Below are 13,572 nucleotides of genomic sequence, written 5' to 3'. Positions count from 1 at the left end.
GAACTTTGGGTGAAATTTTGCCGGTTCGCTTGGTAACAAACCGGTGAACTAGGGCGAAATTTCGCACCATTGTGCTTAATGGTTAAGGGAAGATTATCATTTTACCCTCAGATAAAAAAGAAGAGTTATTAGTTTACCCTCAATTAGTAATTTAGTACGCACTAAATCTTATTTTTATTTTCCTTTTAAATTTTACTTTTAGAGATGTATAAAGAAATACTCTCTACACCCATCTTTCTCAATTCGTGAAATATGCAAAAAAGCACGGCTTCCGGAAGCACACATGAACCAGAGGAAGTTTCAGATCTGGAGGGTTCCAGGAGCAGCTCCATCATTAAAAAGCTCTGAAAAGGCAAACAAAGACATGGAGAGAAGAGACTATGTGGACTTTCCAGACGATAGGTTCATCTGAGCCAGCTTATGCGCACCTCGACTAATCCTCAGGGGAGCTTTATGTAATTAATATAGGCGGGGCTTCACCCCTAGTTCCAAGGAAATTCGAACTCTGACCTCCTATGTGGAAGCATTGGTCTTCTGCCATTAAGTCACCCCTCGAGGTTAGAAATTAGAATTATTTAACCATGACTATACGTATATGCTAATGAAGTGTTACCATTGTGTCAATTTAAGATACATTTTAGATGTATCTACCAATTTGATATATTTTTAAAATATTCATAATTTTTGCTATTTATTTTAGGTGTTACTAAAAAAAGTCCTTTTAAATTATATGAAATAGCTACAGCTCAAGATATACTCAGATGCGAATAATTCGCCTGGGCAAACCTCAGTTTAAAAATAATAATAACAACTCAATTTGAATAGAGAATTTATCATAACCACAAACAAATTTGGAGAGAAGTTTAGCTTAATTCGATTATATCATTGGCTTCATGGAACTTACATTATTCCAATAATTCATTACAAAAAGGACGTGTAAGTGTTGCCCCTCTGTTTTGAACTCCAGATGCTGAAATGAACTTGATTGCTTTGCGGTATCTGCTGCTTATCGAGATCGAAATTATGATCGTCAATTTCACTTTTCACTCAGAGCTGGGCATTTAATGGACAACACTGATGCTAGATTCTAAAAACATGAAATGGGGACTTCAAAAGGTAGAGTTTCAGAACAGTAAGTCTTTGGTTAGCTTGGTGATCTAAATGAAATAAAATAAAAAGTACTGCAAATTGAGCTCAGAAAGAATCCATTTATGTACAAACAAGGTCTTTGGTTTTTGTTTGGAGAGAAGTGTGCTTCTCCATTTCAGCCATTTCTTCCATTTCTTCAGTCCAATCAGGGTTGGGCTCACTCCATGACCGTGGCCGCTCACCAAACTGAAAGAAAAAAACCATTTCCAGAGCCTCAAACACACAGTGCCTGTCCAGAAACTCGTTCCAAGCACCACTCACAATGCAGTAATTGTTGTTATAAGGTGGGCGATGGTGAGCGGCATGTTGTGTGCGTGAGACGAGAACCCCTGCATCTTGCAGTGCCACCACTAATGGAGGAAGACGGCTCTTAGTTCCATGAGCCCAAGCATGAAATTGTTGGCTAAACATGATACACCCAGAACAAACTCCAACAAAGGCATGAAAAACCAAATCATTGCCTGCAAGATCTATGGGAATAACAACGAATGCCACGGCCCTTGCAAGGGCATGGAGGTTGTTGGCGAATTGGCGCTTGGTGATTGTCCATGGCCACTTGTGATGGCCTTGGAAGGCATCAATTTGAGACCCAAAAAAAGGGGTTGATGCATCGCCGTAATTGTCAATTGCCCAATGGTAGATTCCGGAGCCAAGATCTGCAAGTAGGTAACCAAGGTAGGAAGCCAGAAGGGGTTCAATCCACATTGATGGGCTTGCTTGGGAAGCTGCCATGACTGACTTTGCTAGTGAAACAAGCACGGAAGTGCAACCAGTTGCAACCCAAGCTCGGTGAGTCCATGTTGATTGCAATTCAGGATCGTTAGCCAAGGCCACAACTGGCTTGGTTTTGGTGGTGGTGGTGACAGAGCAACGAACGCGCGCGGTGAGAGAAGGGTGGTGTGCGAGCCGAGCATGATGGTGGTGGGATGAGCACCTCAAGAGGTACTTTTGATGGGGTAAGATTGACATGGGGATGATTGAAGAGTGGCTCCTGTAGTGAGTTTTGAGAGGCAAACATAAGTAAACAACAGCATTGGTTGTAGAACAAACGAGAACACAAGAAGAATTAGCATTAGTGGCTGTGGTCAGAAGTCACAGAAAGAGAATATGAGGAGCAGAAGAACAGAAACTAGACTAGCGATGTGGTGTGAAGAGTGGCTGCGTGGGGCTTCAAACATCGCTAGTACCTTGTGATGCAGGTACTTCAACAGGTATCTATCAAAGTTTTTTTTGGGTGAAGCCATGTATGATGATGGATTACACATTAGCGATTATGAGGAATGTTGAGGATAAGAGTATAAAATAAGGAAAGAGATGAGAGATGTGGTGCTGGTGAGAAAGGTAGATGCGTGGGGTTTCTTACCTCCTCTAATGTCTTGCATGGCCAAATGTGTACCACAGAGAGACATTACACGTATATTGGAGTTTTAGAAGTTGCCTTGTGTCTTTGTTATCTTAATTTTTAGAGCAAATTGCCCCTTACACCCCCAAAATGAAGGTTTAAAACTTTGAAACCCCCATCCCTTTATGTTTTAAAAACACAGACACCCCATTCATTAAACACACTAGTCCATTCTGTTAATAAAACCATTAACTCACTGTTCATTTTTTTGTAATTCCAAAAATGCCCCTACCCTATCTATTCTCTCTCCTCACCCGGATTTTCTCCCCACCCCCACCTGCCCCCCCCACCCCTTCCCCCCCCTCCCTGACACGCCGCCAAGAAAGAAAGATCAGCAGCAGAGGAGAGGCCCAAGAAGAACCGATCACAAAGTCTCCGTTCAGGACGGGGGAAGAAGTTCAAGAATAGAACGGAATCGTTGTCGCTTTTTTCAAACACAATACGCTCGGGAATCCACTCTCGCTTCGTTGTTGCGGGAGTCCGGTGAGGTTGGTTCCATGGCTTGTCAACGAAAAAATGCCTTTTCGTGAACCGAATCCGCCATTGTACGAGAGATGGGGAAGATAAAACAAACACTCCCCACCTCTTTCAAAGAATTCTCTATTAGCAAAAACCCATCTGGTCCTATCTCTTATCTTCTTTTCTTCTCTGTCCATATTCTCAATCCCTCCCAATAGAGATTTCTTTGACGAGTCGAATCTAAACTACCGAATGAAAAGGAGAGTTTACTAATCAATATTTAATTTCAAAGAAAATTAGATGTAAAGGGGGGATTTAAATCGAGGTTTCTTGAAGTTTTCAACTCCACTTTTCTCTCTTCTCTGCCCCCCCTCCAACTTTCATCCATCCACCCCTTTTGTTCTTCCCCTTACGGCTCAACTTGCTTACTTTTTGCGTTTTACGGTTCCATTTTCGGGATTTTTATTTTTTTTTTAAAACCGGTTAAGGGCTTTGTTCATCTTCTTCGTCACCTGCCCACCTAATCTAATTTACGAAAATGGTGGTTTGTCGGAACCCGTGCGAGCCCGGGGGGGGGGCGGAATGTTGGACGACAATCGGGACGGTTATGTTGCCACTCTTCGTCTCCCTGGTGTTCGCCTTGTTGGTCCGATCCAGTCCAACACCTTGGCCGGCTCTCACGCCTCCGGCAGTTCGATTCTCCGCTCGAATCGTCTTTCTGTGAGATTCCTTCCGATTTTTCTCGGATGAAGCTCTGGTATGTCTACCCCTTTGCAGGCAACAATCTCTTCTTTGGGTCTTTCCCTTCGAGCTTGACTAGTTTGGGTAGGCTCACACAAGTTGGACATCTCGTTCAATAATTTTACCGTCGACCTACCCTACTCCATCAACAATCTCACCCACTTGACGGGAGGCTTCTTCTACGAAACAATGACTTCTCTGGAAATCTCCCCAAACATTAATCCTCCTAATTTGACGGATTTCAATGTTTCAAATAACAACCTCAACGGCTCCATCCCTACAATGCTGTCGCGGTTCTCAACTTCTTCCTCTGTCTTGATCTTTCTTTACCGGGCGGGCGTAGCTGTGCTCCCCCCCGAGGTGAAGGTGGACAAGGGAGGAGAGAGAATCGATAGGGTAAGGGCATTTTTGGAATTAAAGAAAAATAAACAGTGGGTTAATGGTTTTACTAACAGAATGGATTTGTGTGTTTAATGAATGGGGTGTCTGTGTTTTTAAAACATAAAGTGGGGTGTCAGTGTTTTAAAGCCTTCATTTTGGGGTGTCAGTGCAATTTGCTCTAATTTTTAATGTTGGTAAATGGAAAATTTTAAGGAACACCTCAAGATAATTGACCACAAGCATAAAAACTTTAAAAATATGTTAAATTAGGTGTCACGTTCTTTTATAAGTTAGTTGGTTGGAGAAAATGATAAATGTATTATTTTTTAATTATAATATAAAATATTTTATATTTTATATTTTATAATATAATAAAAAACAAATTATACTGACACCCCAAATAGAGCCTTAATAAACGTGACACTCCACTTTATGTTTTAAAAGCACATAGACCTCAAAATTAGATTTTCATTGAATATATTTTTCTATTTATCATTGAAAATCTTTCAAACACTATTTATTATAGGGATCTTTTTAAAAATATATAGTAATTTAACTGTTTTTAGTGATAAATTTGACAAATATATCCAATGAAAATTCAATTTTTGGGTCTTTGATTTAAACATAAAGTGGTGTGTCAATGGTTTAAGGCCTTCATTTTAGGGAGCCAGTGCAATTTGTTCTATAATAAAATGATGAAAAGAAAAAGAAAAAGGAATTCATGAACAAAGAAAGAATATGAAATTTAAGATTCTATTTTATTAAGGGTAGCACGTGAAAATTACAAGAGATTAAATGTAATTTAAGAATTATAAAATAATCTAATCATAACTTAAATTAATTTGTTAATGTAGTGTATTATTATACAAATTTAAGAGACATTTTTGGGGAACCCTTGCTAATTCGATATTGTTTTGGAATGTTTGTGCTTATCACCAATTATCTTGGAGTGTTCTTAAAATTTTTCACAAAAAACAAAAAAGGAAAGACTAAAATGTGAGACTCGTTTGATAATCCCACCAAGTGTTTCTACTTTGAGAAACACTGAAAATAGTTCTCATTATTTCTAAAAGTAGAAATTAACACTTGTTTAGACATTTGATAAAACTTGCTCGGAAAAATAGAGGCGACACCCAACTTGTTTAGGCATTTAATAAAACTTGCTTATGGATGTAAACGTGACATCCGTAGGTGTTTTAATCTCATACTACTAATGCAATTCCTATTCCAAATCCAACTCAAACTCCAACTCTCGTTCTCTTCCTACCATGGATGGAAGAATTCTATCAAAATATTGAGAGAATTTTAACCGGTTGTTATGTTTAGAATGCCAAGTTCCATTACTACCCCTTCTAAAATTGTTTCACCTAAATCCAACATGCACTACTTTTTACTTCAAGAATAGATTGCGCCAAAAGTGTTTTTTATAACAGAAATTGTTGGGGTAATTGTATTACAAATTCTTCAAACATACAAAAATGAAATTGCAATACAATTGAGAGATGAAGATCTTTGGCAAATCCGTAGAGCTTGTAGTTGCAACCGAACGAACCACCGATCGATGAGGTTGAGTCACACCTGATGCTTGTCTTTAAGGTAATTGATGCACCCTACTACCAAGGGTTCTTCGCACCGCCACCTCCAAGATAAAGCAATCTCCAACTAGAAGATGAGGTAGTTCTTTTAGTCCCTTCAAGGAGCTAAAAGCTAGAGCACAACACTTACACAACTCAAGAAAGAAGTGAACTTTGTAAAACAAACAATGTGAGTGAGGAGTGTCTCAATTGCACACAATATGCAAGGAAGGATTGGGTTTATATAGGCCCAAACCACACCTCCTCACAAGAGGAGAATCAATTCTCCACTAATGGAGAATCAATGGTTTGTCCCTCCTCCACTAATGTGAATAAACCCCCTTGACCTAACCTCCCCACTACTTGGGGAAGTAACTCTCATATTCACTTCTTTGGAATGAATAAGCTTTAACCCATTCAAAGACCTTAACCCCCACTCATGGTAATGGCCATGAATGGTCATGAAGTTGAAATGAGAAATGAAGGTCAAGAGTTAGAATTTGAGTAATTCCACCATTCAAGTAAGTCCACCTCATCACCATGATCAAGACCTTTAAGACGCATGACCAATGTCATGAAGGGCCTTCTTTACTCATGGTGCCTCATTACCACCCTTACCACAAGGGTCCCACGCACAAACAAAACAATTAAATAAAAGAAATGTAAAAATTAATTTTGAAACTTAACATATAGATAATATAGTTTTTAATAAAAAACCTAACAGAAATTTTCAAAAGTCTTAGTTTATAGTGTAAAAATTATGTGAAACAAAATGATTTTATCAAACGATTTTCAGCTGATTTTTATTTCCCGAAGCAAGAAACACCAAAAACTGTTTTTTGGTGTTAACAAGAGATCCATAGTAAGATATCAATGTTAAGATGCAGTGCACGGGAGGAAAAGAAGTATAATCACTGATATGGTCCATGGAATTTTTATCTTAAAATTTCTCGTAATGACCTTACCAATGATTATATGTGAAACCATCTTGTTGTCAATGAAATACCTTCGTTCAAAATTAAATGCATAAAAGTTCATACAGATGTTCTTTTGGTTGCATGTAAAACCATCCTGTGTTCAATGAAATAGATATGTTCAGAATTAATTAAATATATAAAGTTCATGTAAAACCATCCTGCTTAAAGGCTTGAAGGAATTGGGATTTGATTTGAGAAGGTTGGAGACGATCTTCGTCACTCCTTCGCTGCATTGATGGCTTTCGAAGTGTCGTATCTTCATCACTTCTTCTTTTTATACGTATAACGCTCGAGTGCAGCTGTAATGCAATATTGTTTCTTGCAATTTTCTTTATTTTCGTTTTGTTTTTCTTTTTGTATTTGAGGTTCATTCGGGCCAGCTTGTACACACCTCATATACATCCTCAAGGGGACCTTTGTCGTCCACAAGGGTCGAACCCATGACCTCTCCACTGAGAAGTATGGATCTTACCACTCTACCAACCTTGCATTGACCACATTTTCGTTTGTTGTCGCGTAGGCTTGCGCGACTGTTGGGATTGCACCACGTATGCATTTTAGAATTATGACGGTCTAAAATGAGAGAGTAGGGTTATACTTGTAAATACCAATTATCTATATTATATTTTAGGGCTTTTCATATTTTAAATTTATGCAAAGTTTCTATTTATTTGCTTTACCTCCTTATTGGAGTCAATCGTTTTCTTCTAGTCAGTCCTCTTGCCCCTTATCCTCCCTACACTATCAGACTTCTACGTGTTGTAGGTTAGTTCAGAATTTTCTTATGGGTGACAAATGTAAAATCACGAAGACAAATAAGCAAGACAAAATTACAACAGTAAGAAATTTACTGTAATTTCATAAAATTGCCTACATCCACTCGAGAGAGTAAGAAGTTTTACTATATCTTGAAAACCTCTTTATACCAACCTCTACCTTACAAAGTGTTATCATTTGTTTATTTCCCTTTCTCTCTCGGTTATCCCACAGAGCTGGGGTGAAAAAAATTTCTCCAATGACAAGAGGCAAAATGACAAAAAATTAAAAGGTCCAAAATTAGGTTTTATAGAGAAATTTATAACCCCCTCCTGACTATTAGAACACTTTAACTCTAAAACATATAGTTGACTTAAATACAATCATAGTCAAACTTTAATTAATGAACCTGCAAAATACAAGATATATTCAAGTCCAATAACTCTGGCTTATTCAACCTTTCTTCGGTTCTTAGGTACTCTTCATCTCTGTCTATTGAACGCTTTTGCATAACCAAAATGTCTAGAGGTGGCTATGAGTTGGGAATGGCTAAAATGGGTTAACCCCATTCACCTAATTTGGTAATGGACTCAAAGCTGTCACCACTGAAGAGAACAGTTGAATAAACGAAGCCAAGTGATTCATAGGAAAACAAGGTGGATTTTTCCTTGAAAGTAGATTATCCTCAAATTCCTACCAAATAGAAAGATAGTTTTAATTGATCAAACAGCTACTGAGATTGGTAAAAATGTAACAAGATCGATGTGGTCTCTATGAACAATAATGATTTAATAATGTGATATTTACTCCAACAAAATAACTTCTTTGACGAGAAATGTTGGAACTTATTGGTTTTTTAATATATATGCACATAATCTATCCCGTGGTTTTTGTGATTTGAGTGTGGAAAAACTTGGTTTTTAGATAGTAATGAGGAATGTTGATCATACTGGTGGAGAAATGTTTCGTATGGTTCAGCTTTGGTTTGCAATGACGAGTCTCTGTTTTTGGATGGGAAAAGCAATGACGAATCAGAATCATAAAAGTGAAGGTAAGTTCCGTGTACTCCACATCTTTTTGAATTGAATTGAATTCTAATAAACAAATCTCTGGAATGGTTGTTTCTTAGTACTGAATTTTCTGTTTAATGGACAAAAGATTGGGAAACAGACATTGAAAGTTGCTGCTGTTGGTCCTATTTAACCAAACGAAATTTACAGCTAGAATGCAGAGGATATGATTTCTCATCGCTCTTGGAGACTTCAGGTCGGTGGGTTAGAGCATATATCTACCAAATTGTCATCATAATGGAGGGATAGACTAAGCAGCATTTAGACCTGTTTAGAAAAATAGTAGAGAAGAAAATACGATAAATGTATGATGGACAGGGGTAAGGAGCACAATCATCTATCCGTATGGGTATAGATAAGGACTCGACAAAGTGAGAAATGGAGTTAAGATAACTTGCTATCATGGGCAGAGCTCGCCTTTGTCCCTTTGTTTCTATATTTTACGGTCGTTCATCTTTATTTCCAGTGTTAGACATACAAGCACTATGTTCCTCTCCTATACTGGAGGAAATTTTTAAAAGTACAAAGACAATGGAAAGAAAGGTCCTTATGGTCCCTAATATTGAATCCTGGCTCCGTCTCTTGCCTTGATGCATAGACACCAAATGCGGTGGTAGAGTTAGATCAACTCTAGTAAAACACTCAATCTAGAACAGGTATTAACCGTAATTAGAGATAGTCTAGGCTTGGTGAGGATAGAATTTTGAACCTTAAACTCTATTTGGGCTTATGAGAGTTCAGGATAGGTTCAAACCATTAAGGGCCCATGTAGATAGTGGGAGACTGACTTTGATGATTTCTAGTAGCTGTTAAGTTGTATATTTGTCTCCTATGCCTTTGTATTATCAGTTAAATACATATGTAACACTATATTTTACGAAATTATTATTAGCACCTCATTTCAAACGGCATTAAGTGGTTATTAGGTGTAGGGGTGTAAATGGACCGAAGTCGGATCGGATAGTAGTATATCCATATCCGCATCTTATTATATTCGGACGGATTCGGGTAATATCCTATCGGTTTTCGGACGGATTCTGTCGGATTCGGATAATATCCTATCGGTTTTCGGACGGATTTTGTCGGATTCGGATGATAATTGGATAGTTATTTTCTTAAGTAGATTCTTCTAAACGGACATAAATATAGATTGAATACAAGTTTTCGAGTACTTGTCTACATCTTTATCTTTTTATTTGTGAGGGCTAGGTTTGAAATTTAAGAATTTAACAACTTTGGTAGCTATTTTAATAGAAAATCTAGGAAAATAGTCACATATCATAGTCAAAATTTATAAAAATAAGAATAATAAATCTAAATAAGTAATTTAATCGGATAATTTTATCGGATGGATAATATATTAATAATCGGACGGATTCGGATACCCCTAAACAGATGCGGATGTGAATTCGAAAACGAATTTCGGTTATCCATTTACACCTCTAATTAGGTGTATAATGACTATTTTAGCCTTTTTTAAATTCTGTAAAAAACAACCTATTTTACCTTTTATTTACCAATTATTTATCAAAAACAGAAAAATAATTTAATTGTAGATCAAATCAATACTAACCATCAAACAGATTATTTTGGTCATTTAAAAAAACGAAGGAAAAGGGCAGTATCATTATTTAATAGAAAAAATAGACAAAATACAGAGTTTAATAAGTAATTATTATTTTGGGTCGAGCAGTTTAATAAATACTATTAAAAAAAAATCAATGACAAGGATGTAATCTAGGAAGCAACAATAATTATCTTTATGAAAAAAGAAAAAGAAAAAACAAAATGAAATAAAGATTCGTGGATATTACAATCTTTGAAAATGGAATATCCAAATGTCCATCTCAGAAATGTGACATCTTTATTGAAAAAGATTCGCATATTCTATTATTCCTTCCCCTCACAGTTATGCCCGATTCCAAGTCACATCAACCATTTCGTTGGACCATGGCCGATTTAGAATCTTGTAGATAATTTTGTGAGTTAATAGATAATTATGGACAAAAGACAATAATTGTGATGCAACATAAATTCTGCTGGCACACCATCATGGCTTTTCATTCTGCTCAGTCAGCATTATTATGCTGATCATCCGGCTAATGTGCTTTTGACTCCATCAGTCAAACATTTTCTTTGACTTGAATTGCGACACAATGAGAGTAAGAGTGTGGGACCATGTGGGACCCCCATATTTTATTTAGTTTCTCCATACTCATAGATGAGTGTCACATTTAGAGTACATAATTCTACCTTAAAGATTAGATGGTCCAGACTCGGATAAGCAACTCGTTCTACCGAGAGTTATGTTTGTATCGGCCTAGCATTTGGGGTTTATTTTTTCTTTTTCTTTTTTAGTAGAAAGAGGAATTATTTATATTAATGGATTGTGAGAAACACATAATAGTGTTAAATCAAATTTGCAAAGCATAGAGTATAAATAGGCCAAACAGTGAAATACGACCAAGCGGAAACTTGAAATATGAAGAACATTATATGAGACAAATAAATAAATAATATAATGAAAAATCATCATAGCATCAGATAACTAAATTTAAGTCGTGTATTTTCTTTTCTTTGTTTGGATACTGAGAAAAGTAAAGAAACAGAAGAATCTAAAATGTAATAACTTATAACCCCAATCCTGAAAATCCCGTTTGGATGTAATTCTTAATGGAGGGACATTTTCGTCTTTTGACGTTTGATAAGACAGAGTGACACGAATTACGAGCAAATGAATTTATGATTCGGGAACTTCGGAGTTCGGACACCGCTTTCCATTCGTCTTCCGCTCTCTGCGAACTCTGCTCTAGCTGAAATCCATGGCCGTCGATTACTTCTCGTTTCTACTGAAAATTAGACGCTGTTTTACAATTTTTGTTCTCTTATCTCTCTGTTTCCATTATGGGTTGGCCTGGAAAACGATGTTCGACCCAAGAGATGTCCTTCCACTTTTGCCACGAGAAATTTCATGGCCTATGCTGAACTCTCTTCATAATGCAGTTGATCTTCTCCCCACTTTTGTTGGTGCCTCCTCGTCTCCCAACGACACTTTGGAGTGGAAAGGTGCTTGTTTCTATAAGACACAGGCTTGGATGGAATTTCATAATAAAACTGGTAGCGAGTTTGGCGGAGGGACTCTTCATATCAAGGTAATGAACATGTTTGAGAAGTCTGTTTATTCTATTAGAGGTTTATTTTCTTCCCTTTATCCGTATCTGTCTGGTAAATGATTGAAGAGATTTTGGAAGAAGTTCTATAAAATGTTGACCTTTGGATTTTTTTTTTTTTGGGTCTAATTATTGAGCTACTAAATGCGCTTCTTTTTTTCTTTTTTTTTTTGGGTTCTGTTACACTTTTGTGTAGTTTGAGTTTGTGGGTATTTCATTGACAAATTGAACCACTTAATTCCATTTGTAGATTTTTCTGGTTTCTGGTTTGGACGATTTTGTTCTGTCGGAAGATCATAGACATGATGAGGCCCTGTTGGTGCTTTGAAGTGTTTCTTAAGGAAATTACCGAGTTTGGAGATTTATAGATTTTAGAATTCCAGCTAATTCTAGAGGATAATAGGAGTTGCACACTAGTTGCAACAACAAGCCAACCAACCTCCCCCCCCCCCCCCCCCCAAAAAAAAAAAAAAAAAAAAAAATCCCTCTGCAATTTTGGATGGAATTTAACAGTGTTTTCCCCTTTCTTACTTGGCTTATCCAACTTTCAGAAACTTTTAACTAATATTTGAGGACTGAATTAATAGAAATAAGGACTTCATGATTTTCTGGTTTTAAATAAAATTGTTGCTAAATTTTGGGCAGCTTAGTTGAATAATTAGTTATTGGAGTTCTTTTTACGTTTTCCATCTAATACATACATGGTAAATGAAAATCAAGGTTGAACAGCTCCAAAAAAATTTTGAAGTGTTTACCAACCTATTTGAGAAATCTATAGAGAGATATTTTTCTACTTATGTTGTAGGGGTAAAAGGTTTTATGAGTAGGTAAATGTAATGAAATCATTTACTAACAATCTAAATGTAGAAGGGATGGAGAGTGAAAAAAGAGTTGTGCTTTCCTGACAGAAATTGATGTTGTGGTGCTGTGTGTGAAAGATGAAAAAAATGGCATGGTTGTGGAAAGGATGTGCCTTTGATCCCAATGGTGGTTGTTAATTTTATCCTGACCTATGGTACTGTCCTAGTAAATTCAATAAGTTACGCCAATGAATTGGTGGGTCCTCTGTGCTGTGAGACCGTGAGTCTAATTTTATGGACCAATGCGATTGAGGTTCTACATTCTTCTTAGTTGTTCAGTAGATCATACATGGTTTTGTTTGGCTCTGCAGTGTGATCATTGGAGAAATGTCTTGGCAAGTGTGTTTCTGTTTCTGAATATCCTGTTTATATCTTTCTCATTCATCTATTTTCAAATGACTATTATTTCTGAGATATTTTGATGTTGGAGGCACTAAGGTTTCTGGGTGAAGTTTCTTTTCTTTGTTTTTTGAAAAAGTCGTCCTGCATGGCTGGTCAACAATCCAAGCACATGGAATCTTCATTGATACCTTGAAAATGTCCACGTGTACCCTACAATAACACTTCTCATGTGGTTGGAAGTTTCAGCCCACAAGCATTTCACAAGACAGGTAGTGGCTGGAGGAATTGGTTGAAAAGTCAATTTTCCTTCCTAAATAGTGGTGATGTCTTAATGGTGAAATTCAAGGCATGGCTTCCCATATGGCTGATGTCACAAAATTTGATGCATGGCCAATCAACCAACAGTAGGAATGGCAATATCTCTGCTTCAGATTGCTCCGATAATGATTAGCCACATGTCTTGGCTTGGTTGAATCAGTGTCCATTACTCCAGACCTTTTTCCTAATCTTTTCCATCTTAAATGGATTAGGGAACTAGTTGGTCGAATGTTTGTACTTGGTCATGATCAAAGTTACCCTTAAAAATTTTGTACCTTTGCTTTTGACTGTTATATATATGTTAACCTATTAGTATTTTATTTACATTTTTTAATGTATCAGAAATTTTATAAATGCTTGGTCAGAAATTGTT

General features: G+C 36.9%; 1 pseudogene; it reads right to left on the bottom strand.

Moving 5' to 3' along the window:
- Nucleotides 1–850: 850 nt before the first annotated feature.
- LOC149002733 (fatty acid desaturase 4, chloroplastic pseudogene) lies at nucleotides 851–2,315 on the bottom strand (annotated as a pseudogene).
- Nucleotides 2,316–13,572: the final 11,257 nt, after the last annotated feature.

The sequence above is a fragment of the Hakea prostrata genome, chromosome 10 (assembly GCF_041222555.1).
Source record: "Hakea prostrata isolate BN-2017 chromosome 10, UWA_Hpros_2, whole genome shotgun sequence".
NCBI classification, from domain to species: domain Eukaryota; kingdom Viridiplantae; phylum Streptophyta; class Magnoliopsida; order Proteales; family Proteaceae; genus Hakea; species Hakea prostrata.
Note: the sequence above shows the minus strand (reverse complement) of the source record. Positions and strands in the feature narration are given on the sequence as shown.